The sequence below is a fragment of the Desmodus rotundus genome, chromosome X (genome assembly GCF_022682495.2).
Source record: "Desmodus rotundus isolate HL8 chromosome X, HLdesRot8A.1, whole genome shotgun sequence".
Classification (NCBI taxonomy): Eukaryota; Metazoa; Chordata; class Mammalia; order Chiroptera; family Phyllostomidae; genus Desmodus; species Desmodus rotundus.
The window spans coordinates 92075012-92097583 of NC_071400.1; the positions used below are offsets into that span (position 1 = coordinate 92075012).

Below are 22572 nucleotides of genomic sequence, written 5' to 3' on the forward strand. Positions count from 1 at the left end.
TCTTTCCTCTCACTTTGTTCACTCTCAGTGGCATAGCTAGTATATTTGACACCTGGAGCAGATCATTTTTTAAAATGCCCTTTATTTCTGTGCCAAAATTATTTTTTGTATCAATAACATAACCGCAATGATCTTTTTTTTCAATTATTCTTTAGTTTTAAAATAAAAAAGTAAAAATTTTAAAGAAATTTTGGTCTGGACAAGATGACTTAGACCCATTTTCTCTGCTCTCCTCTGCTAGGTACAACTGTAAACCCTGTAAAGAACTTAAAAGGCAACCAAAGGACCACTATGAAAGGTAAGGAGAGGAAGGCAAGCTGGTTTCGGATCCCAAGACAGAAAGAATGACACTGAGCAAGATGTCTTATATGCCCCTAACCAGCAAATTCCCAGACCCCCAACCTAACAACACAGGGCTGCCCAGGTAGGTTCATTCTTCTACCAGATCAAGCAGTGAGCTCTTAGACAACACCAGGTGAGCCTGACAGCACTTGCAAGGGGAATGGATCAGGAGCCCCACTAAAAACAGGCAGCTAAAGGAAGTGCTCTCCTCCTTGCCAAACCTGAGACTCCCCTCCTCTACTGGGAGACACGGAATAGCAGGCTGACACTGGCAAGAGAGATTCTGCCACACATAAGAAACTGCCTAGCCCAGGAAACAATCTTCATCCCTATGAACCAGAGACTGCTTTCTTCTCCCTAGAGACATCAGCTGGCCCTCCCTAGGGCAACCCCTTAGGCAGCATCACCAGGGACCAGTGAGAATGCCAGCAGTACCAGATAAACCAAGAACACCAAAAACTACTGCAAAAGCTCTGAAAAATAAGTTATTATCAAACCATACTACACAAAAGTAGGTTAGGACCTTCATGCTAAACCTAAACAGGTGACCACCTGTTAAAATAAAAGATTTGAATGGGACCTAGAGTCTCAAACATAATAGTAAAAATGGCGAGGATACAACTGAAAATCGAGAGCCAGGAAAATCACAACATCAGTGAAAAAACATAATAAACTGATGCCAACACAAAGATGAATCAGATGTTGGAATTACCTGACAAGGAGTTCAAAATAGCCATAACAAAAAACTTTCAACAAGCAATAACAAATTCTCTTGAAATAAATGAAAATATAGAAGAATCTCATAAAAGAAATATGAGGTATGAAAACAATGAAATGGAAATCTTCTAACCAAAGAATATAATACCCAAAATGTTAAACCTGCTCAATGGACTCAATAGTAGAGTAACTTTGTCAGCAGATAGAATCAATGAACTTGTGCACATATAAACAAAATTTAACCAATTTGAAAAAGACAGAAAATAGATTAGAAAAAAATGAACAGACTTTCTGGGTCCTGTGAAACAATAAAAGATTCTTATCATTTGAGTCCCAGAAAAAAGGAAAGAGATTGGGGCTGAGAAGATATTAGAAGAAATAATTATGTAAAACAACCCAAATTAGTCAAAAGAAAACACACAGATACATTAATTTGAGCAAAGCCCAACCAGGAAAATTCAAATAAATTCATACTAACACATCATAGTTAAACCTCTGGAAACTAAAGGCAAAGATAAAATCTTGAAATCAGCCAGAGAAAAATTATGCATTACTTATCAGGGAACATCAATTCTAATGACAATGGATTTCTCATCTGAAACCATAGAGCATAAAAGGAAGTGGTACAATATTTTACAAGTTCTGAAAGAACTGACAACCCAGAGTATCCTTTAGGTGTAGAGAGGAATCAAGATATTCATAAATGAAAAACTGAGAGAATTTGTTGCTACCAGACCTAAATATTAAGTTACATTGAGCTAAAGAAAGTTCTTAAAGCAGAAAGGAATGTATAAAAAGAAGGAATCTTGGAGCATCAACAAGGGAGAATGGCCCAAATCTGGAACACTGACAACAAATTCTGGGAGGATGTGGGGCAACAGGAACTCTCATTCATTGCTGGTGTGAATCAAAATGGTACAGTCACTTTGGAACATTGTTTGATGGTTTCTTGCAAAACTAAACATAGTCCTACCATAGGATCCAGCAATCATACTCCTTGGTATTTACCCAAAGGAGCTGTAAAGTTGTGTCCACACAAAAACCTGCACATCAATGTTTATAGCAGCTTAAAAAACTTTCAAGCAACCCTCTGGCTGGTGTAGCTCAGTGGATGGAGTGCCGGCCTGAGAACCAAAAGCTCACTGGTTCAATTCCCAGTGTGGGCACAGGCCTGGGTTGTGGACCGGGTCCCGGTGCAGGGCACAAGAGGCAACCACACATTGATGTTTCTCTCCCTCTCTTTCACCTTCCCTTCCCATCTCTCTAAAAATAATTTTTTAAAAAATACTTACAAGCAACCAAGATGCCCATCAGTAGTTGAATGGGTAAATAGTGGTACATTCAGACAATGCAATATCATTTAGCACTAAAAAGGAGTGATGTATCAGGCTATGAAAAGACATGAAGGAAGCAAATGGATATTACTAAGTGAAAGAAGCCAATCACTTCATAATTTCAACTATATGTCATTCTGGAAAAGATAAAACTATGGATATAGTAAAAAGATGAGTGGTTGCCAAAGAGTTGGTCAGAGGAGGGATAAGTGGAGCACAGAGGATTTTTAGGGCAGTGAGAATATTCTATATGATATTATAATGATAGATAGTGTCATTATACATTTGTCACACCAAGAGTGAAACCTAAGATAAACCACAGGATTTGTGTGATTATGATGTGTTAATGTAGCCTCATCAACTGTAGCAAATGCACCACTTTGATGGGGATGTTGAATATGGTGGAAGCTATACATATGTGGGGGCACTGGGTATATGGGGATAAGAAAATGTCTCCTTCCTTAGGTGATTGTGAAGATGGCCTGAGAGTAACACATGCAAAAACAGTGTATCATGAGCACTCAATATTATCTTTACTTTTGTGAAAACTTTAAGGATCCAGAAAAGCTTGGGAAACTCATAGTTCTGACACCTGATTAGGCCCTAGACAATCACAGGGATTAGTCGGTCAGGAGGTCATCACCTAGGAAGTTCTGGGACATCACTTAGGTAGAAACAGTCAGCGGCCTGGCTGAGGCAGGCGTGATCTGCAGTCTGACATGTTGGAGGGAGTCAGCAAGGTCTGAGGGCTCCTTTACCCTGTTTTATATGGCCAAGCATGGTCAAGCAGTACAGGTGCTCCAGAGCCCCAGCTGTACACTTAACAGGCAGTGTTGCTTGGTTAGGGAAGAAACTGAGGTACCTTAAAGGAAAGAATTGTATTAGCTACTTATGGGAGCAAGATCCAATAATAGCACCGCCTTACCTTTGCACAGTAGTCTACAAAGTATCATTGCCAATGTTACCTCATTTAATCCCTTGTTATGAAAAATGGGGCCAAGAAATCTTACCTCATTATCCCCATCAACAGGAGATTATAGCCACTCTGAGAGGCTGACTTGCCTGAGGGTAGACGGAAGGTAACACAATGAGTCAAAACTATTGGTGTTCAGGGTATTTGTTAAGGTAAAAGCAGCTACTTTAAAGACACCAAAATGTCAGTGACATCATACATAGGCATGTGTTTCTGGGTTCCAGAATAATCCAAAGTAGGTATCCCCTATTCACTGGGGAAATCGGGGGTCCATGTGTGGTGAGTCAGGGATCCAGGTGCTTGACACTTTGTGGCTCTAACACCAACATGTGGCTTGTCTGCATGAAGGAAAAAGAGTGTGACAGAAAACATGTGACAAGTTTCTATGAGTCAGACCTGGAAGTGCTACATACAATTTCTGCTCACTGTCTGCTGGCCAGAACTCAGAGACACCGCCACACCTAACTATAAGAGAGCCTAGAAAATGAAGACTCTCTGTGTGCCCAAGAAGAGGAGAAAGGACGTGTGGTGAACAACATTGGTCCATCTCTGCCACAGCCAGGAATCCACACCACCTGAACCCAAGCCCAGTGTTATTGCTATTAAACTAGGCTCACACAGCAACGGGTTGTTAATGAGCTGACAGATGTACATGGTGCAATTCAAGGCAGAAGGGACACCTCTGCAGACTCTAACACAAAGATGTATTGAAAGCTGGGAGAGCCCTGGCTGGTATGGCTCAGTGGATTGAGTGCCAGTCTGTGAACCAAATGGTTGCCAGTTCAATTCCCAGTCAGGGCACATGCCTGGGTTGTGGGCCAGGTCCCCAGTAGGGGATGCTCAAGAAGCAACCACACATTGATGTTTCTCTCCCTCTCTTTCTCCTTCCCTTCCCCTCTCTCTAAAAATAAATAAATTGAATCTTAAAAAAAAAAAAGAAAGTTGGGAGAATGCAGGCTAAAAACATCAGTAGCAGGTTGAAGACATGGTTATGGCCTATGCCAGCCCTGAAAGAAGGCTTCTTAGTTCCCAGGAGTTTTGGAAACACACTTATATATGATGTCAATAATGTTGGGCCAACAGGCTGAAGCAAGAGTCACAAAATTACCATAAGGTAATCTCTCTGCCTTATCACCACCTAAATTAGGACAAAATGTGAAATGATGCCATTAGGCAAGAGGTAAATAGGCTCTGGCTTTTGAGTCAAAATATCGGGTTCTAATAAGAGCTCCCTGAGGTCAAGGGCAAGGTCTTTAGTCCTTCAAACTTTAACACTTTGCACAGAGCCCAACATAAAGTAGGTTCACAATAGTTCTGTTGAGTGAATGACAGAAGGCAGAAATAAGTGAACATTTAAGTTTCTTTCGTTTCTGCATTCCATGTTATCAGACACAGCACTCCACATCTGAATCACTGAAAGCGCCTGAATTCTTACTAGTGTCAGTGAGTGGGTGCCATCCAAGTCCATTTAACAAATGACTGAGAATTAACAATGATCCTAGTCAATGGTGCTGTATCATAAAATGAACTTTTCATGTTTTAATAAGTGCAATTTAATGTGGATTATTTATTATATTTTGTGGTGCATTTTGTAAAAGTAATGAAGATTTAGCAATGTGAGTCACTGCCAGCTCTGTGCTGGTAAATGCCATTCCATGACTGTGCACTCCCTCCATCACTGACTTTCACATGCCTGACCGAGGGACGGCCATGTGCAGAGACAAAAGGAAAATACTGGAGCACAAAGACTAGACTGGCAATGTCAGAAGGAAATGACCCACCCTGAGGACTGTTTACTGTGTCAACTTCTTTTTTTTTAAATATATTTATTGATTATGCTATTACAGTTGTCCCATTCCCCCCCCACTCTACTCCATCCTGCCCACCCCCTCCCTTCCACACTCCCCACCTATAGTTCATGTCCATGGGTCATACTTATAAGTTCTTTGGCTTCTACATTTCCTACACTATTCTTACCCTCCCCCTGTCTATTTTCCACCTATCACCTATGCTACATATTCTCTGTACCTTTCCCCCCCTCTCCCCCTCCCACTCCCCTATTGACAACCCTTCATGTGATCTCCATCTCTATGGTTCTGTTCCTGTTCTAGTTGTTTGCCTAGTTTGCTTTTGTTTTTGTTTTAGGTGTGGTCGTTAATAACTGTGAGTTTGCTGTCATTTCTACTGTTCCTATTTTTGATCTTCTTTTTCTTAGATAAATCTCTTTAACATTTCATATAATAAGGGCTTGGTGATGATGAACTTTAACTTGACCTTATCTGAGAAGCACTTTATCTTCCCTTCCATTCTAAATGATAGCTTTGCTGGATACAGTAATCTTGGATGTAGGTCCTTGCGTTTAATCTTGGGTAATGTAATGATGATGTGCCTTGGTGTGTTCCTCCTTGGGCCCAGCTTCTTTGGGACTCTCTGAGCTTCCTGGACTTCCCGGAAGTCTATTTCCTTTGCCAGATGAGGGAAGTTCTCCTTCATTATTTGTTCAAATAAGTTTTCAAGTTTTTGTTCTTTCTCTTCTCCTTCTGGCACCCCTATAATTTGGATGTTGGAATGTTTCAAGATGTCCTGGAGGTTCCTAGGCCTCTCCTCATTTTTCTGAATTCTTGTTTCTTCATTCTTTTCTGGTTGGATGTTTCTTTCTTCCTTCTGGTCCACACCGTTGATTTGAGTCCCAGTTTCCTTCGCATCACTATTGGTTCCCTGTACATTTTCCTTTGTTTCTCTTAGCATAGGCTTCATTTTTTCATCTGGTTTTCGAACAGATTCAACCAATTCTGTGAGCATCTTGATAACCAGTGTTTTGAACTGTGCATCGATAGGTTGGCTATCTCTTCCTCGCTTAGTTGTATTTTTTCTGAAGCTTTGAAGTGTTCTGTCATTTGGGCCATTTTTTTTTTTTGTTTGTCTTGGCGCGTCTGTTACTTTAAGGGGCGGAGCCCTAGGTGTTCACCAGGGCGGGGTAACGCTGGTCGCTGCGCTGTGACGCTGTAGGTGGGGGAGGGGCCAAGAGGGAGCAATGGCGCCCGCTTCACTCTCCTCTGGATTTCACTCTTTCACTCCGCTACCCACAATTAAACTGGGCCCGTCTGGTGCTGGTTCCCGAGTGGGTGGGCCTGTGCACACTCTAGGCCCCTGTGGGTCTCTCCAACAACCTCTCCTGTGAGGCTGGGAGTCTCTCCTGCTGCCGCCCCAACCCCCACGGGCGTTTTCAATCAGAGGTTTGAGGCTTTATTTCCCCGAGCTGGAGCCCTGGGTTGCGTGGTCTGCTTTGCTCCCCGCCGTTTGTCCGGTTTATCTGTGCGCCAATGTGGGGCCGCAGGGTCTACCCGCTGCTCTGCCTGCCCCGTTCTCCGCCACTCTGAGTCCGGCCCTCTCGGGGTTTATCTGCGCGGATGTGTGGCCGCAGGGCCTGCTAGTGGTCAGACTTCCTGGGCCGTTCATCCCACAGTCCGCCAGTCTCGGTCCGCCACAGCCACGCGAATCCTCTCCACCCCGGTGCCAGTCTCGGCCCCTCCTACCGGTCTGGATGAATGTTTATTTTTTATTTCCTTGGTGTCGGACCCCCTCGCTGTTCGATTCTCTGTCAGTTCTGGTTGTGCGAGGAGGCGCAGTGTGTCTTCCTATGTCGCCATCTTGGTTCTCCTACTGTGTCAACTTCTACTCCACATCGTGTACCTGAAAAGTGATTTTTGTAATCTCTGTTAGTAAAAGTACAGCAGTAAAAATCTCACTAAAATGAGTCTCCTTGGAACACACCCATGGTACCTTATGGCAGGAGAATTTTTCACTAATGACTGAACTGTTTGAAAATCACAGTCTAAAAATATGAAGTCTCTTAAAAAATCAGTGCAATATATCTTATCAACAGAGTAAAGAAGAAAAAATAGAGAATTAATGTTAATTGATGCAGAAAATACATTTCACAAAATTCGACACCCATTCGTGATGAAAACTCTCTGATTTGTTCTTTATTCTCAAGTTATCTTTGGCTATTTTTGGCCTGTCGTGGTTCCATATGAATTTGAGGATTTTTTTTCTATTTCTGTGAAAAATGCCATTGGAATTTTGATAGGGATTTCACTAAATTTGCAGATAACTTTAGGTGGTATGGACATTTTAACAATATTAATTCTTCCAATCCAAGAACATAAGATATCTTTCCATTTGTGTCTTCTCCAATTTCTTTTCATCACTGTCGTACAGTTTTCAGTGTATAGATCACTCATCTCCTTGTTTAAATTTATTCCTAAGTGTTTTATTCTTTTTGATGTTATTGTAACTGGGGTCGTTTCCTTATTTTCAGATAATTCTTTGTTAGTATATAGAAACACAACTGATTTTTGTATATTGATTTTGTATCTTGCAACTTTACTAAATTTGTTTATTAGTTCTAACAGTTTTTTTGTGGAGTATTTAAGGTTTTCTATATATAGTACCATGTTATCTGCAAACCAACAATTTCTTCCTTCTGGTTTTGGATGCATTTTATTTCTTTTTTTTAAAGATTTTATTTATTTATTTTTAAAGAGAGGGGAGGGGAGGGAGAAAGAGAGGAAGAGAAATATCAATGTGTGGTTGCCTCTCACACACCCCCTACTGGGGACCTGGCCCAAAACCCAGGCAAATGCCCTGACTAAGGAATCAAATTGGCAACCCTTTGGTTCACAGGCTGGCACTCAATCCACTGAGCCACACTAGCCAGGATGTAGATGACTTTTATTTCTTTTTCTTGCCTAATTGCTCTATCTAGGACTTCTAGTACTATGTTGAATAGAAGTGGTGAGACTGGGCACCCTCATGTTGTTCCTAATCATGCACTGTTGTATATGATATTAGCTGTGTACTTGTCATACATGGCTTGTATTATGTTGATGTACATTCTTTCTATACCTAATTTGTTGAGAGAATTTATCACAAAACAATGTTAAATTTTGTAACATATTTTTCTACATTTATTGACATAACACATGGTTTTTATCCTTCATTCTGTTAATGTGATGTATCACATTTGTTGATTTCTGCATGTTGAACCACCCTTGCATTAAAGGATAAATGGATCCCAAATAGCCAAAAGGCTCCAAATAGCCAACACAATTTTGAGCAAGAAGAAGAAGGCTGGAGGCATGATACTTCATGATTTCAAACTATATTTCAAAGCTACAGTAATCAAACAGTATGATACTGGCATAAAAACACATAGACGAATGTAACTTAATAGAGAGGCCAGACATAAACCCACACATATACAGACAACTAATTTCTGACAGGGCACCAGGAATACATATGGGGAGATGATATTCTCTTCAATAAACAGTGTTGGGAAAACTGGATATCCACATGTAAAATGATAAAAATCTTACATTACACACACAACTTATCTCAAAACAGATTAAAGACTTAAATACAAGATCTGAAACTGTAAAACTTCTAGAAGAAAACATAGGGGAAAAGCTCCTTGACATTGGTTCTGTGTGCTTTCTACTTGAATACTTAAGAGAATTGGTAGTTTATTGCTTTCATTCACTTATTAATTAAATCACTGTTTGTATTTCATTCACTTATTAATTAAATCATAGTGTTTGTATTTCACTCCTCAGCAATGATTTTTTGTATGTGACATCAAAAGCACAAGCACCAAAAGCAAAAATAAACAAATGGGACTACATCAAACTAAAACATTTCTAGGCAGCAGAGAAAACAACCAATAAAATGAAAAGGCAACCTACGGAAAGGAAGAAAAATATTGCCAAACCACCTATCGAAGGTATATAATATAAGAGGTTAATATCCAAAATATATAAGGAACTCATACAACTCAATAGCAAAACCCACAAATAACCCAATTTTAAAATGGGCATAAAGATCTGAATAGGCATTTTTCCAAAGAAGACATACAACTAGCCAACAGGTATATGAAAAAATACTTAACATCACTAATCATCAGAGAAATGCAAACCAAAACCACAATGACAGCCCTGGCTGGTGTGGCTCAGTAGGTTGAGTGCTGGCCTGCAAACCAAAGGCTCATCAGTTTGATTCCCAGTCAGGGCACATGCCTGGGTTGTGGGCCAGTCCCCAGTCAGGGGTGTGTGAGAGGCAACCACACATTGATGTTTCTCCCTCTCTCTTTCTCCCTCCTCCCATGCTATAAGAATAAATAAAATCTTTTTAAAAAAACCATAATGAGATATCACCTCACATCCATTAAAACAGGTATTATAAAAAAAGAAAAGAGATAACAAATATTGGCCAGGTTGTAGGGAAAAGTGAACCCTCTATGCTGTTGGTAGGAATGTAAATTGGTAGAAAGATTATGGAGAACAGGATGGAGGTTTCTCAGAAAATTAAAAATAAAACTAGCATATGATCCAGTAATACCATTTCTGGGATTTATATGTTGCTATTATGACATTCACTTATTTTGTATTAAATAAAAGACATATAAATAAAATGCCAACACTATGATTTAATTAATAAGTGAATGAAAGCAACAAACTACCAATGCTCTTAAGTATGCAAGTAGAAAGCACACAAATAAAAATTACCTGCCTCATACAACTGTAGTTGAATAACAATAAAAATTTAAAAATAAAAGAGTGACCTGCCTATGTAAGTAATCAGTGAAATATAGTTTAATAGAAAATGAGAAATATTTTGGCCTAAGCTGATGAATATTCATAAAGCAAGTATTGTCAGAGCTCATGTTTGGAGTTGTAAGAGGGAGTTGTAAAATCAGATTGGAAACATGTAAATGTTTCTGTGTCTACCCCAGAAATACTATAGCTGTGTATTTATTTTGAGAAATAATTGTTAATGGAGAACATTAATATATACAAAGTTATGAATTGTAGAGTTTTTCACAACAGCAGAATTGGGAAATAGCCCACACTTTCAACAAGAGGGGAAAAGCTAAGTATATGGTGATGAATCCACTTAATGTAATTGTTTATTGAACCATTGAAAATGTTTATTATTATCATGTACTATTATTAAAATGCTATGGGAAGTGCTTATTACTTGAAGATATTAAGAGATAAAAGCAGGACTAAAATCATAGGTAATATTATTTCATTGGAGTAAAAGCTATAAGGAGAAAAACTTGAAGGGAATATACAGATCATTGAAAGTGGTTATGACTGAATTTTTATCATGAAGATAGAATAGCCTTTTACTCCTATATTTAATTTTTAACCAAATTTAACTATAATGAAAATCCTTTTGAAAGGAATAAATTATGTGCATTATACAGTATTTCTAAAGCAATAATGTTATAGTTTTGAAAAGGTCACCTGTATTTGCAAGTAAAATGTTTGTACTTAAGAAAAAACAGTCATTATAAACCTTCAACAAGGACCTATCATCTAATAGAAGGCATAGAAGAGATTGAAAGAGATAATCCAGGATGGCACAGGTTGGCATTTATGTAACAGTCCTGTCAAGCTTTGTGACAGTTCCTTTTTAAGGCAAGGCTTCAGTGAATGAGAAACCATGCAGACTGCAATGTGAGCTTCACAGATTGATGGAGACACTTTGGTAAGTGGGTTTAGGTGGTGGAGCTACATTTCCAAAGGAAGGAGTGAGAGCGATGAAGAGAAACAGACGCAGAACCCTACTCCTAGGGCTGGGCCAATGAAGGAGAGGGTCATGGAGAGGACAACTGGAGAATGCTATGTGGCTGAGTGATGCCTCAGGAACATGAGGACCTCTAATGGGAGAGGCCAGCTTCATCTCAGATCCAGCACATGGGTGGCCGGGCTCAGAAATTGGGCAGGGATCATCCTAGCAGTGAAAAGTATCAGGAGTCCCCTGAGAGGGGCTGAGGAAGCAGGGGCTGACAGGGAGCAGTCTCATGAGAACACTTGGATGTTGACCTGGCAAAGTGAGGCCAGACTTGCAAAGGACAGCAATAAAAACGGCTAGCCATCCTAGCAAGAGAGGTTTTGCTCATGCTCTCTTTTCCTCCTTCTATAAAGTTGTTCCAATCATAAAATTCTGAACAGATTCATAGATATAGGGAACATTTTGATGATTTCCAGATGGGAGGAGGGTTGGGGGAGAGGAGTAAAACGAATTAAAAAGTACAGATCGGTAGTTACAGAATAGTCATGGGATGTAAAGTACAGCATAGGGAATATAGTTAATAATATCCTAATAACTATCTATGGTGCCAGGTGGGTGTGAGATTTATCAGGATGATCACTTAGTAACTTATGTAATGTCTAATCACTGGGGTGTACACCTGAAATGAATATAATAATGTATGCCAAGTGAAATTGAAAATAAGAATGATTTTAAAATGGCCCCCAAAAATCTATAACTTGAGAAATTCTTTTAACTGAAGAAAACAATATGATTAATGTCCTGTTCAGAAACAGGTGACCTTGCAACTCCTCCCCCCTCTAACAGTTATGGCAAGAGAAACCTTGTCCATTACGTGAGAGAAACCTACTGCCACATGAATCAGGATGAACCTGACCCATCACCCACCCCTGAAGGTTGTGGGAACATGCAGTGCATTTTGTGACACTGACCATTTGTGAAACTGACGACCACATTCTCCTTTGTTTATACACTGTGTGCTAGCTGGATCAGTAGGGTGTATCTATGGGAGAGTTAATCATTTCCAGCAGTCCATGGGCTCGATGGCTGAGAAAGTCCTCAGCAGCTCTTCTTCTAAGAGACAACTGCAGAGATAGACTCTTGCCCTCACCCCGTGCCAGGCACAGGGGCCTGCAGTTTCGGTGATTGGGGATTTGGGGGGCCACTGCTTGTTGTCCCCTTTAACATTAAGACTCCTGCCTTGGAGTGTCTCCGCAGCTATTTTTAATGTTTGTTTGGGATAACATTCTCATTGTCACTGCTGATTACTCCAGGGCCTATTTGTGAATGAATTTTTAAGAGAGGAAAAAGTAACACTGACACCGGGAAAGAGAACAAGACTCGATATGTGTAGGTGTGTGTGTGTGTATGTGTGTCTGTGTGTGCGCGCGTGCGCGTGTGTGTGCGGTTCTTGTGCCTGCCCCTCTGTGAGCATCATTTTCCCTGTTGGAAGGCAGGGTAGTAGGGGGTCGTCTCTGAGCGAGCCTGTCCTTGGTCCTTGCTGTGCCTGTATTTCAACCACAGTGACGCCATAGGCGGCAAAATAATTCACCTCTCCAAAACCAAATTCGGGTCTATTTTCCACTTAGCCCAAACCCACTGCCTTATTATTTCATGCCCCTGACTCCAAATCTGTCTCCCAGATATAATTTTTGTTTCTAGTCCTTTCTTGGTGAGCTGTATGGACTCGACTCTGTTTCATGCAGCCTGGCTTCTTGCTGGGCTTGTGCAAGGCTCTCCATTGAATTGGTTAAAGCCTGATAGCCTCAGGCGGCAGTCACATGGCTCCAACCCCAAACCCCCTCTGTCCCCATCCTCCCTCCACAGAGAAAAGGAAGGTGTGTTTCATGGTTATAAGACTTGGGCAAGATAAGGGATATTGAAGCTCCTCTGGAGTAAGAGACCACAGATGTGAGGGCCGATAATCGTGAATTCCACCATTAGTTACTGAGGGCAGGTTCTGTGGGAGATGTACAACCCGGTACAGTCAAGTCAGAAAGGCTAGACATGACATCGGGGGAAGATGGCTGCTGCTGGGATAAGGGTTCCAAGTCCACAGAGAGAAAGAGCTGGTTCAAAGCCACTCAGACAGAGCAGTGAGACAGCAGGAGACAAAGATAAATGCCCCTGACTCTGGACCCTGTCAGAGGCAGGAGTGTGCCTCTAAGGTGCTGATCCAGTGACAACTGCCACGTGCACAGTGGCCTCCAGATTCAGCCCAACCACGTGCTAGTTTAGATGATTTCCTTCACTTGTCTCTAAAGTCAGATTAAAATACCAGTCCCTGACCTTCCTCCCCTCAACTTGTTTTTGTTACATCTGTTGACTCCAGAAGGCCCTCACTCCATCTGGGACTAAAACCAAAACAAAACAAAAAAGCAATCATGCAACTGCACATACGTCTTAGGATACTTTCAATTGCAAGCAGTAGAGACTTGACTTGAAGAAGTTTAACTTATAAAGCAATGCAATAATTTATGTAACAGGAAGTGCAAGTTCAGGTGGTTTCAGAAGTGATTGGTTGTTCTATCAATTCAGTAACATCATCAGAATTCCAGGTGCTTTGTCTATTTTTGTTGTGCTGCCTTGAGAGCATCAGGTTCCTCCTAGGCCTGGCTGCTAGCATAATAGTTATCATCCATCCTGGTTTGCTGAAAGACCCAGTTTATGGCTTAGGCCCTTACATAATTAGTAAAAGCAATCCCTTTCACCATCAATAGTGTTCCAGTTTCGATAATCAAGTGTAAGGGCAGCTACATTGTGTTTTTACTGCCAGTTCCAAATGTGATTTCATTATCTTCATGTTCATTGGGAAAAGTAGGGAGGTTCTCCTGGAAGAGTAAGAACTTACTCTTAATGCCCCCAGCAAATCTCTCCTCTCATCTATATGGTCCAAATTATAGCAGGAGAGATGCATCTGCTTCAGATCAGATAGATTCAACCCTAAAACTAGGATCAAATTCTAAGGCCTATGGTTTTATAGGAAAGGGATGGATACCTGAACGTTGTGGTTCTTCTGTTAGGGAAGAGAAATGCAGAATGCAGAATGGAGCAGCCACAGGAAGAGCCCTTTATAATGAGCCCACTTCTGACTCTTGACAATTTCTCAGTTGTCAAGTGTAGGTCCGGGCCGGTACTTTATTACCCTGTGTGTTCTAGCATGTAGCTTACTACTGTAAAGTAATAGCTGCTTGGGATATGCTTGTTGATTGCCTAACTGAAGGACTAACTCACATATCCTTTGATTCAGTCTTGCTAAAATTAGCAAAGATTTCATATGAATTCTATTATGCCCTTTGGATAAAATCAGGGCATAATATAGTTCATATGAAACCTCTAAAGAAGAATACAGAAGCCCCCATGCCAACCACATCAGAAAAACTGGGACAACTGTAATACCAAAAACAATGAAATATAGTTTAAAAATAAAATAAAAAAGAAGTCTCTGTTCTATCAAAATAGTTAAAACCTTTCCCTTACCCCATGGACTCTGACTATTACTTAGCTAAAAATGTTATTCTTGCTGGACTGTTTCTCTGAATGGTTTCCATCCTCTTCCCCTGAGCCTAGGTTTGATCTCAGTCCTGTGTACTTTAATTACGCCTTGCGTTTTTTCCCTTGTATATATCCCTTTTCACTGTGATTATGTTTTTAAGTGCCCAGCTGCATTCAGTCACTCAATCATCTATAAATATGATTGACCACAACATTTTGAAAAAAGTTTCCATTTTCAATACATTATTCAACTTCAGTCAAATATAGATTCCTTAAGGCTTTTGTGAAAGCAATGGACCCTTTTCCCCAGATACATTCTGGCATTACAACTTCTGGGCTTTCAGGAACTCCTGGAGAAATTCACAATGATGTTTATGCACATCGGATCAGATAAAATCACATTGGCTTGGTAAAGGGTGATGAGCTCAGGCATCAACTTAAGTCACATGTGTGTTCTGCAGAGCTCATCAACACCCACTGGTTCAACCAACATCTAGGTCCCAACAGCTACCAAATCTAGGTCTCCAGGTTCACTTTTGAATTCCAGACCTGCTCTTGCAAATGCCTACTGGACTTCTCTGTGGCTAACCAACAGATACTTCCAACTCAAGATGTCCAACCAGAACTCTCTGTTGTAGACACTGACAGTGCTCCACCCATGTCCCTTGGGTACTACCATTTCAATGTACTCTGCAGACATCTAAGCTGCCAGCCAGTATCCTTTCCCTAAACCTCAGAAGGACCCTCTGCCAATGTTGGGTGGCAGGTTGAAATTGTCAGAAAATCATCATCTCTGAGTGGGACAATTTTGAAGTGGGTGTTTTGTATCACATCCAAGAGTTTGCCTGCAGTATTAAGCTCCACTTGCCCATGGTAGTAATTGGCCTTGATTACATACCTCCTATTGGGTGTCAGCCCTCTGTTTCCCTCCCACACACCCCTGGTAGTGTTTCCTTCACCTTTCAAATTAACTTTCTGCACTCGAATCCTTGTCTCAGGATCTGCTTCTGAGGTACCTATAGCATTCATCATTTCCAGCTACAAATCTGACTCTCTTCCCAGGGACCTGTATCTCACTGACCACACCCCCCCCACCTTGTCACCTGAATCAGAAAGTGAGGTGTCAGTCACCATAACTCCTTATTGTTTCCTCCATTATCAAGTCCTGTCAATTCTATGTTCTGAGTACCACTTGACTCAAGTTCCAACTCTTCCTCTCTGCTGGCACTACCCTGACTCAAACTCTGAGCCTCGCCAGTCTCTCTCACCTGGTTTTCATGCTGCCAATCTCACCCCTCTCCAATCAGTGCTTCACACCCACCATTGTAGTGATCATTCCTCAACCCAAATGTTCCCTGGTCACTCACTCGCTTGCTTCAAGTCCTTTAATGGCTCCTCATTGACTACAAAACGCTTCTTTACAGGACAGACAGGGACCTCAACTTACCCCTACCTTCTTTCTGCCCCCTTCTTCCACTATTCTTCACCGACTCTACGCTAGGCTCACAAAATACTTGCAGCATCATTTATATCCAAGCTTTGATGCCTGCTATTGCCTTCACTTGTAATGCCTTTACTTTGAAAAACTCCTATTCATCTCTCAGTGTGCAGCTCTTGTCACCCTCTCCGCTCAATCTTTTCTGCTGCCCTGCCCCATGCCATTCCCTACTCCTTCCCAGGACAGGGATAGGCCCCTCCTTTGGTGTTCACCTGGCCCATTTTATAACTCCTCATATACCACAGTGTCACACTGTATTATTAACACTTTACTTACTGGCCTATGAGCTCCTTAGGGTCACCAACCCTCCATTAACCATCTCTCTAACCACAGTCCTTAGCTCAGTGACTGCCATACAGCAGGTGCCTAAAGGATGTTCATTGGGTAAATGAGTGAATCGCCCATCTGGTAGTATATGAAAACTAGATTATGAGGAGATGCTGTATTAGAGAAGCAGGATAGAGATAAAATAATCAGACCTGAGATAGGCAATTTTTTCAGTCCTTATTTAAAATCACCAAATATTAGAATTACAGATCTCGAAAATCATCCTGAGCAACTCTGGGAAATTTTGGGTTTGTGGTTTTTTTTTTTTTTCATTCTTTCCTTCTGTTGGGCATGTCCTTTCTTACCTCCATTTTCTTAGCCATCCCTTTAACTGTATGAACATAATTCTTCCATATTAATGCCTTATTTCTGTCCCAAAAGATCTCCTCCATTCCAATCTAGACCTTCTCTTTCTGAACTCCTCTTTTTCTTTTCTCTCTGCAAGGGCAGCCACAATGAAAATACAAAGGGGTGCCACTATATATTTATTTGGGAATGGGGATCATGATGACTGTTTATTATGCATCATTCTGAATCAATTTAGTTTTTCCTGAAAATATAAGCACTTCAAAGGACAGCAAATATGACTCACAATTGCCATTGAGGATCAAACATTAACCCAGAGTTGTGATGAGGCCAAGAAAAGAAATAGTCTAGCAATTCCCTTCCAGGATATCAATCCCTACCTTGTACACACATATCCCCTCAATACACACAAAACCTTTATGGACCTTTCATCTATGAACTTGCCCCATTATAATTGCCCAGCTGGATCTTTAGTTGTATTCAGGCTATGTCCTGGTAACTGAGCTCTCACATACCTGATGAGAACAGTTATGGGATTCATAGAGGAAGTCTTTGGTTACTGAAGTGGTTAAAGACATATTCACGGACAAATATCTCCACAGGTGTCATTAGTTACTCAGAGTTCATTTAAAACTCAAGAGCTTGATTGAAACAAATAAGAACTGGTCCTTTCTGTTGATATTCATTATTATCAAATCTTAAACTTGCACTATGTGTCTTTCTGCCCTTATATTGATTGGGTACTTCTTAATTTAACTCTTTATTTTGAAAAGAGGAAATTCAGTATTAAGGAATGGTACCATCAGGGCTGACTTCTCTGTTAGGGGCAGTAGGCACAGTGCCTGGAGCCCACAATACTTTTAGGGGCCCATGGAAATGTTTTAATTTCTTTTAAAAATCAGAAGAAAAAGTGATCTTTTAGGTTGAAGAAAATTTTCAATATATAATATTAATATATTCATCTTTATACCAAAGCAATTGAAAAAATGTAATTCTTACCATTTTTTATGAAGGGGTCCACAAAGGCAAAGTGTCCATGAAAGTCTTAGTGTGGCCCTGCTTTCTACCACATTATGCTTGTAACACAAGGTTAGAATACAGCCTTTCAATTCCCACGCTAATTATAAACTTGCCAGGCTGCTGTCTATGTATTTCTGTTTGACCACCCCAAATTCTGCAAGAGGTTAAATCATGGTTACTATTCACAGTGTTGAGACAAGAGGAGGTTTGAACATACAAAGGACAGTCAAGTTCAGACTGCTCTCTGCTGTAATTAAAGTTATTTCTGCTCTGCCATTCTGTCTCAAATATCTTCACCCTGTTTTGATGAGCAGAAAAAAAATCTTTACACCTTTAGGGATTAATTAAACCAATGTAGTTGCTTCCTTTGCACTCTTAAAAAAAATTTATACTATTTAGGTTTTTTATTTTGTTTTAAAATGATCAACAGTGCTGCTGATACCAGTTATATATATACAGGTTAGTAACCATATATTCATCATCTCTGTAACTCCAGTTCTTAGCCCAGTGTCTGGCAAACACTAGGTGCTTAAAAAATGTTAGATTAATAAATGAATCACCTCTCGAGCAATTACGTGGAAATGAAATGAAATTATGTCCTTGGACTATTTTTGTCTTTAATAATTTCACACCTAGTGAGAAGGATCTTCGACATGGATCACAGTTGGCATTTTAGAAGGTGATTGCTGGGCCCTTCCCACCTCTCCCACCTCCATCAGCCTGTCACTTCCTCCTGGGCTCTGTTCTCTCTCCTCTCCATCCTGGGGTCTGGAATGGTCCCTAGCCTGCCGGGAGGCGGCAGGGTCCCCGCTCCGCTGGCCCTCCGAGGCGTCCTACAACCGACCACCACACTACGCTCTGGGTGCCCCTTTCTGCGGCTAGCCCGCGCCACCCACTGCCACGCCCTCCCCGTGGGCGAGATCACCTGTCCCTCCTCCGCTGCTGGCTCCCTGGGTACCCTTTCGCCTCCCTCCTGATCCCCCTCCTCTGCCACCTCCCCCAAGCCCTCCCCTTCCCCGCCTCCTCCCACCCCTTGGTGTATATAGTAAAGCCCCGGCGCCGCACGCAGTCACACACTCGCCCGGACAGAGGCGCACACACGCTCACGCACGACCGGCAGTGGCGGCGGCGACAGCAGCTGGGTGACAGCGGCGACAGCGGCTCCCACCGCTTTACACCCCCCTTCTGGAGGCCGGCGGCGAGGCCAAACTGAGAGTTCCCACAACCCGCGACCACCCCGCGGCTTCCTGGAGGCGGCGGCTGCGATTGCGAGGTAGCGGGCGCGGCGCCCCCGTGCGGGCCGGGGTCCCCCCACCCGCCCTCTCGGTGCTGACCTGCCACGGGACGCAGGGGGCGCGCCGGGCTGGGAGCGCCTGGCGGGGCTTGGAGCCCGAGGAGGGGCCTGCTCCCGGGGGCAGGACGGCGCCCTGCAGCCAGGGCCAGGGGGAAGGGCCGGACGGGGGCGGGGACGCTGGCGGGGGAAGCTGGCGGAGGCCGCTACTAGTGCGGCGTCTCCGGGCCCCGCTCTCGCTCCGGCTCCTGGCGCCGTGCACTTGCCGAAGGAGCCGGGGACTGCCCAGGAGGCGGCGCCGGCCAGCGGGGCTGGGGCCCCGAAGTGGGTTTCGGGCCGCCGGCGGCGCTGGCACCCGGCGCAGAGGGCGGCGCGCGGCAGACTCCGCGCCTAGGCACCGCGCGGGGCTGCCTCTGGCTCTGTCTCTCTGCCCCGGCCCGGAAAACCCGGCGCCTTCCAGGCCCTTCGAAAGATGGATTCTGTTGACGTATCTGGAGGCCCTGGCGAGCCGGGTGGAAAGTTGGGTTTTGCCAGATTGCGCTGGGTTCGCCTTTGTGACGCTTGGCCAGCCCCGCATCCTCCCGGAGCCGGGTGAGTGTGCGTCGGCGTCCCGAGAGCCCTCTTGCCCCCCAATGCCCACACTCCGGGTGGCCGCACCGGCTCGGGCTTTCTGCCATGTTAGGTACCGAGCAGCGTTCTCGCTGCATTTTTCCGTGCGTTTCCGTGGTGCCTTTTGCTGCGGAGGGAGTTATTGCTTCTCGCCTTGTTGGGTTTTTCGGGGTTGGGGTTGTGCTCTGTGTGTTCGCTTGTTTGCCGTTTAAAGCCCGACTATTGTTCCGGATAAGCTCCGCCTGGGTGGGGAAATGGCATCCCACCACAGTTGCCGGCGAGGGGTAGAAATGTTGCCAAACAGCTGCTGCTTTGTGTTTTCCTATCAGAAGTCCCTGGAGTAGGTTTTGGGTACGACGGATGGATGGAGAGAGGGATGGGGCAGGGAGGAAGAAGGTGGCTTTGGAGGAACGAATTGTCACCCACCCCGTGGCATGCAGTCAGCTTCCTTTTCTGCCTGCCAAACTTTTATGAATATTCCTTTTGTGGCATGGGGAAGCTTAATGAATTCAGCCCAGTTTTCCAGGGAAAAGCAACTCGGCTTTAACAATGGTTTGAGAACTTAATCAATAAGAAAGGCAGAGGGAGGACCGGGAGGTACTGACACCACCTCGAGGATGCGGCTGCTTCTTGCAGAGTCAGGTGGGGGAGAGGTGGGCAGGGCAGGGCGCAGCGCTGGGGTCCCTGTTCCGGGAACTGTCCATAGCTCCTACCTGTGCCCGCAGGAACCATCCTCCCTCGTGCCCCCAGTTCACCGTCTTCCAAACTCGGCGACGGGGCGGCCTGCGGCGGTGCGTAGGCTGGCCCCCCTCATCTGGCATTTTTAAGGATGTGTAAATATTTTGCTGGGGATAAGTGACATCAACAGAATGATATTCCGCAGAGCCCGGGTGTGCAGCGATGATAAATAGATACGGTCAAAGTTTTGATAACCGCGGATTCTCGTGGCCCGCTCTGTTTCATCTGGGTCTTTGTTTTTGTTGGTTTAGCATTCTCTCTCATCCTCTGGTGTGATCCCTTTATTTAGCTGATTCTTGGAGGCTTCTCCTTAGAACAGAGAGAAAAGCAGCCAGCAGGGAGACGATTCTTAGCATTGCATGCACAGGGCAAGGTTTGCTGTGCTTTGCTTTGCCGAGGGAATCTTTCCCACCGTTTTCTGGATGCCTGTCTTCCTCCCTTTGAGTCATCAGAATCGTTTGTTGATTAAGCAAGACGAGACTTCTGATAACTTTGAAAATGCGTGGTGATTTGCCTTTGTTACAGTAGAGGAGTGGCAATGTGGGAGGAAGACAGTGGGGAGGCTAGTGGGTGGGAGCCTGCTCACTAGAGCAGCGTTATGCCCTCGCCCAATTTTGTCCTTAGCGTTTCTTCTGAAAGGGTAATGTAGGGAGTTGTGCCACCTTCAAAACCTGGGGGTAGGCTAGAATGCACAGATTCATAAGCCTGGTGTCATCCCAGTTCTGCCCCTTAGAAGCCCAAAGAAGCCACCCACCCACCACCAAACCTACACCTACCCTACCACGCCCCCCACACACACACAATATCCTGCAAATAGTCACTTGTGTCTCATCCTGACAGATGCCCACTTAGAGGCATCCACAAGGTGGCCAGGGCACTGTGAACCAAGTCAGACTGGAACTTAGGGTACTGGCTGCTTTGATACCAGCACCAATCAGCCATCCTGGGAGGGTCCTTACAGTGCAAAGAAGCCCCAGACCTCCAGCAGCGAGGCTCTGCCTGGGATTAAAAGCAAAAACAGCTTTCCAGGTGATGCCAGTTGCCGCCGTGAGAACTTGGTTGGTGGGCAGTTAGGTAAGAATTGTAAAATTAAAAAAATCTTGTAGTCAGAAAGCAAAGCCTCTGAGACAGGGCCTCTGAAAGACAAGAAACAAAAAGAAAAGGATGGGAAGTGTGTGACCAGGTGTTGATGAGAATGCTATAGCACCTGAAGACAGATACAGCCCTACTTACAATGGTCTCCCCCAATCCACTGGACCCCAGAACGGAGGTATTCTGAATGTGGAGGTACTCATATGTAGTGTGCTGTGAATCGCCAGTCAGAAAATACCAAGTTTCTGTTCTCTGGCTCCTTCCCTAACCTTAGATTTTGGGGAGGAGGGTAGTGGAGGGAAATAAATTGGAAAAGGAATTGACATGTGTTGTTGCCCTGTCTGCCAAGCACTTCACATGTGGGAATCTATGACATGACAGAGACATTATTTTACAGATAAGGAATATGAGGTTCAGAGAAATTTCCAGTTGCATGTCTGATTCCAGGCTTTAGTGGTTATGATTTAAAGGGGCAACATGTGCCTCTACCTCTCTCCCAAGTCTCTTATTTATTTCTCCCAAAGGCCAGAGTTCTCAGATCCTACGCTTTCACAAAATATGGTACCTAAGGATGAGGGGAGACTACCAGTGATGCAGCCCAGTCTTATGTCTTAAGAAGACATATGTCATATGTCTTCTTATGTCATATGTCTTATGTCTTATGTCTTATGTCCCAGTCTTAAGGACCCAGGGCTTATGTGTCAAGTAGATAGACCCCAAATAGTCCCTAACTATTTCAGGTGGAAAGACTGTGCCTTTACATCTTGGAATACCCAATACTCTATTGTTGCTTAATAAATGAGAGTTGAGTGACTAAATGATGGAGCTGTTGGAGTGAATGGTGTTGGGGAGGGAGCTGTAAGTCATTGTCAAGGGAGACCCAATCTAGAGCTATGAATGTTTGGTTGAGGACTCAGAGTTCCTGGTGCCATGCTCCAGTTGTAGCCTGGAGCAGTTCTAAGCTGACAAACCCACATGAGATGGGCAATAGCATTCCCACCTTGTGGATGATGAAACTAAGGTTGAGGTTAAGTAATTATCCAAGGCCCCTTGTGGGACCAAAGGGTGGGTAGGTATTTCTGACTCTTAACTGTCTCAGATAAATAAACTCTAAATAAAAATGAGCTGGGATCTTGCTATGCAAATGCATTGTCAAAGCTAGTCCCCTAGCCCATTCCAACCAGATTTCGACCTTAACCCCTAGAAATTCTGG

General features: G+C 43.4%; 1 protein-coding gene across 4 annotated transcripts in view; it reads left to right on the top strand.

Annotated features, from left to right (window-relative positions):
- The first annotated feature begins 248 nt into the window (after positions 1-248).
- Positions 249-22572, top strand: part of RAI2 (retinoic acid induced 2) — a 79790-nt gene continuing 57466 nt past the window's right edge. Inside the window, exon 1 of one of the 4 annotated variants that reach the window (XM_045203189.2) lies at positions 249-298. The gene's annotated coding sequence lies outside the window, so the exon portion shown is untranslated. Of the gene's footprint in view, positions 299-18700; positions 18903-19109; positions 19512-22572 lie in introns of those variants that run through there. The other 3 variants (XM_024569954.3, XM_045203188.2, XM_045203190.2) reach the window with 3 other exon arrangements.